The following is a 5,000-nucleotide window of genomic DNA, read 5'->3' as shown; positions in this document are numbered from 1 at the left end:
CGAGTTACAGCCGGTCAAAGTTGAAACTTTAAAGGGCCATATCTCCGGAACCAAGCCGAGTTGGGGCCCCATACACCCGGCGTGGGGGGCCCTCCCAGAGGCCCCCAATACCCCCGAGTGTGGAGCCCCAACTCGGCTTACTTTTCGAGTTACACCCGGTCAAAGCTGGACAGGAAGTGGCCGTATCTCGGGACCGGAAGGTCCCCGTGGCTCGGGACGGCGGGAGGAGCAAGGTCCCCGAGAGCGGGCCCCGCACCCGCCGCCGCGAGCCGCTGGGACCTCCCGGTCCCGAGATGGGCCCCGTTACGCGCGGGCGACTTTCGGAGAAAACGGCCCGTATCTCGGAGAGGGGAGGTCCCAGCGGCTCGCCCTTTCGGGTGTCGGGGGCTCCCCACGGGCCCTCTCGGACCCCGCCTGCCCCGGGCCCCTGGGACCTTTCCTTCCCGGGCGCCCCCCCGACACGTCGGGCCCCTTTTCTCCGGGACCCGGGGGCCCCGGAGCTCGGGGGCGGGCTCTTTGCGAGGGGCCCGCCGGGACGCCACACTTGACCCGAGTCCGGTGTCTCTGGGCCGCCGGGTCCCCGAGCTACGGGCGTTCGAATTCGGGGCCCGAAAATCCCTCAAAGTCCGAAAACGTGCAGTGGGCGGGGACTTCCGGGGCCCCGGAGGCTCTGACGGCACACCCAGGGAGGTGCACCGTCCTCGGGCACGGCCAGGTGGCCCCCCCGGGGTCCTGGAAGTCCCCCCGCCCCCCGGAGACACCCACACCCACACCCACCCACCCACCGGACGGGAAGATTCCGTTTTTCGCCGATATCTCGAAAACGGCCGGGCGAAAAAATTTCAAACTCGGGTCTTCCGTAGGCCTCGGGGGGCCCTATCCAAAGAGGCCACCCGCGTCCCCGGGGGCCTCGGGGTCAGGGAGTTAGGCCCGGTCAAAGGCGCGGCGTTTTTGGCTTATATCTCGCGAACCCCCGGGCCAATCTTCCCCAAACTCGAATCGACCGTAGTGCCGGACGGGGCCTTTCGAAAGAGCCCACCCACGAGGTCCAACTCGCCCGGGTCCCCGAGTTATAGCCGTTCAAAGTCGGGGGTCCCGGCGAACGGCGATCCGGTAGGGGGCGTCCCCGGGGCCCGCCGCCGCCCTGGTTCGAGCGAGGGCCCCCGTGGGACCTCGCCACCCAAATTTGAGCTCTCTGGGCCTTCGCGTCGCGGAGATACGGGCGATTTTCTCCCGGGATCGTGACGTCATCGGCGGGCGCCATTTCAGAGCGCGGCCGAGGGTTTTCGGCCGATATCTCCGCGAATACTCGACCAAAAACGACGAAACGCATATGGACGCGTTCAGCTCGGCGAGACGGTTCGAATGAGCCCGGCCTCGGCCGGGCACGTCGAGTTTTCGGCGAGATATTTGCGTTTTTCCGCTTCCGGGGCGCTTTGGGGGCCCGTATCTCGGGCCCCCGGGGGCCCACGGGGCTGGGGGCGGTCTCATTCGAAAGGTCTCGTCCCGTTCTCCAGCCGACAAAAATTTGGCGTCGATCGGAGCCGCCTTCGGAGAGCTACGGTCGTTTGAAGCCCCGTGCGGTGGGGTTACCGTCCTTCAAACAGCCGCCGCTCGCAGGGGGAGTCCCGGGGAGGCATGGTTGCCTGTATGACTTGGGCTTAGAGCACCCAGCCCCGCGCTCCTGGAGGAACCTCCGGTGCACAGGGTCTGCTGCAACCAGCCACGTGGGTTCTGAGGGGTAGGGGAGCGTGCGCTCTCCTCCCCGGGCGGGCGGCCGGGCCCTGGGGGCTCGCGCCTCCACGGAGGGACCTCGCTCCCGGGGCTTCGTCCCCGGGGCTCGGGGACTCCGTGGCGGCTCGGCCCCCGGGGTTCGACCCCGCTCGCTCGCTCCAAAACCCAAGTCCAAAACGTGGGGTTGCACGGGAGCTCCGGGCGCGACGGGTCTCCACGCACGGCCCCGGGGAGGGAGCTCCGACCCGGGCCGGAGGCAGATTCGCCCCCCGCCCCCCGGCTGTCCGCCCGGAGCCGAGACGGTCCTAAAACGGGCCTTGGGGGTGATGTAGAAGGGTAACGCTCACACAACCAGGACTCACACAAACCGATCTGCATCCCAGGCAGGGTGCGGGTCTCCTGGGCACGAATAAAGCCCGATGCCCCGTGGGTGATGTTGGCCCTGGCCACTCAAGGCACTCACCCAAGCCAGAGAGGGTGCACTCTGGCTGGGGAAGCAGATTCAATCTCTGCTGTGGTGGAGCTCTGGAAAAACGCCAAACCTCCAGGAAAAGACGGCCCGGTTTCTCTGAAAAGTGCATCCCAGGCAGGGTGCGGGTCTCATGGGCACGAATAAAGCCCGATGCCCGTGGGTGATGTTGGCCCTGGCCACTCAAGGCACTCACCCAAGCCAGAGAGGGTGCACTCTGGCTGGGGAAGCAGATTCAATCTCTGCTGTGGTGGAGCTCTGGAAAAAACGCGAAACCTCCAGGAAAAGACGGCCCGATTTCTCTGAAAAGTGCATCCCAGGCAGGGTGCGGGTCTCCTGGGCACGAATAAAGCCCGATGCCCCGTGGGTGATGTTGGCCCTGGCCACTCAAGGCACTCACCCAAGCCAGAGAGGGTGCACTCTGGCTGGGGAAGCAGATTCAATCTCTGCTGTGGTGGAGCTCTGGAAAAACGCGAAACCTCCAGGAAAAGACGGCCCGGTTTCTCTGAAAAGTGCATCCCAGGCAGGGTGCGGGTCTCATGGGCACGAATAAAGCCCGATGCCCGTGGGTGATGTTGGCCCTGGCCACTCAAGGCACTCACCCAAGCCAGAGAGGGTGCACTCTGGCTGGGGAAACAGATTCAATCTCTGCTGTGGTGGAGCTCTGAAAAAAAAAAAACGCGAAACCTCCAGGAAAAGACGGCCCGGTTTCTCTGAAAAGTGCATCCCAGGCAGGGTGCGGGTCTCATGGGCACGAATAAAGCCCGATGCCCGTGGGTGATGTTGGCCCTGGCCACTCAAGGCACTCACCCAAGCCAGAGAGGGTGCACTCTGGCTGGGGAAGCAGATTCAATCTCTGCTGTGGTGGAGCTCTGAAAAAAAAAAAAAACGCGAAACCTCCAGGAAAAGACGGCCCGATTTCTCTGAAAAGTGCATCCCAGGCAGGGTGCGGGGTCTCCTGGGCACGAATAAAGCCCGATGCCCACCTTGAAACGGAGCCTGGGCTCGACTCTGAAGTCCAGATCTCGAAAAACGACAGAGTCCAAAAAGGTGCGGTGGCTCCAAACCTCCATGCCCTCAGACCTCCCTGGCCAGCCCAGGGAGGGTGGCCCGTCCTGGGCCAGACTCAGATTTCCCCCGCCACCCCTGGAGCTCCGCCTGGAGCGAAGACGGTCCTAAAACGGACCATGGGGCTCTTGTAGAGGATGAGGGAGGGAGAGAGGGGCCTTCAGAGAGCCCCTTGGCCGGCTTGACTCTGGAGTCGAATTTGGAAAAATAGACAAAGTCCATAAACGTGCTGTTGGTTCGGACCTCCAGGGCACTCAAGGCACTCACCCAAGCCAGAGAGGGTGCACTCTGGCTGGGGAAGAGGATTCAATCTCTGCTGTGGTGGAGCTCTGAAAAACACGAGAACCTCCAGGAAAAGGCGGCCCGGTTTCTCTGAAAAGTGCATCCCAGGCAGGGTGCGGGTCTCCTGGGCAAGAACGAAGCCCAATGCCCACCTTGAAACGGAGCCTGGGCTCGACTCTGAAGCCCAGATCTCGAAAAACGACAGAGTACAAAAAATGTGCGGTGGCTCCAAACCTCCATGCCCTCAGACCTCCCTGGCCAGCCCAGGGAGGGTGGCCCGTCCTGGGCCAGATTCAGATTCGCCCGCCACCCCTGGAGCTCCGCCTGGAGCGAAGACGGTCCTAAAACGGGCCTTCGGGGATGTATGAGAGAGGGGAAGCGTGGTGGTGGCAAACACAGAGGACCCCCTACCAGCGATCAGACCGTCGTGAGTCCCACTCAGAGTCACTCTGGGTGGGCATGTAAAAATCCAGATTACGCCGCGCTGGAGCTCTGGAAGTTACGAGACCTCCAGGAAAAGACAGGCTGGTTTTCTGAAAAGTGCACCCCAGGCAGGGTGCATCTTTTCCTGGGCACGAGCCCAGCGCACATGGTGTGGTGGTCCGGCTCTGGTGCCAAAGTTTGGGGGAAAAAATAGACAGAGTCCAATAACGTGGTGTGGTTCCAAAGCTCCATGCCCTCAGACCTCCCTGGCCAGCCCAGGGAGGGTGGCCCGTCCTGGGCCAGATTCAGATTTGCCCGCCACCCCTGGAGCTCCGCCTGGAGCGAAGACGGTCCTAAAACGGGCCTTCGGGGATGTATGAGAGAGGGGGAAGCGTGGTGGTGGCAAACACAGAGGACCCCTACCAGCGATCAGACCGTCGTGAGTCCCACTCAGACTCACTCTGGGTGGGCATATAAAATCCAGACTACGCCCCGTCGGAGCTCTGGAAGTACGAGACCTCCAGGAAAAGACAGGCTGGTTTTCTGAAAAGTGCACCCCAGGCAGGGTGCATCTTTCCTGGGCACGAGCCCGGCGCACGTGGCGGGGTCCGGCTCTGGTGCCAAAAAAATTGAGAAAAATCGACTAAGTCCAATGGCGTGACGTGGGTTCAAAGCTCCATGGTCTCAGACCTCCCTGGCCAGCCCAGGGAGGGTGGCCCGTCCTGGGCCAGAGTCAGATTCGCCCGACACCCCCTGGAGCTCGACCTGGAGGGAAGACGGTCCTAAAACGGGCCTTCGGGGCTGTATGGAAGAGGGCAAGTGTGGTGGTGCAAAACACAGAGCACCCCCTACCATTGATCAGACCGTCGTGAGTCCCACTCAGACTCGCTCTGGGTGGGCATATAAAATCCAGACTACGCCCCCCCCGTCGGAGCTCTGGAAGTACGAGACCTCCAGGAAAAGACAGGCCGGTTTTATGTAAAGTGCACCCCAGGCAGGGTGCGTCTTTCCTGGGCACGAGCCC

This window comes from Pimephales promelas, chromosome 2 (genome assembly GCF_988280905.1).
Source record: "Pimephales promelas chromosome 2, fPimPro1.hap1.1, whole genome shotgun sequence".
NCBI classification, from domain to species: Eukaryota; Metazoa; Chordata; class Actinopteri; order Cypriniformes; family Leuciscidae; genus Pimephales; species Pimephales promelas.
The sequence above is the reverse complement of the archived record's forward strand: the minus strand, read 5'-3'. Positions refer to the sequence as shown.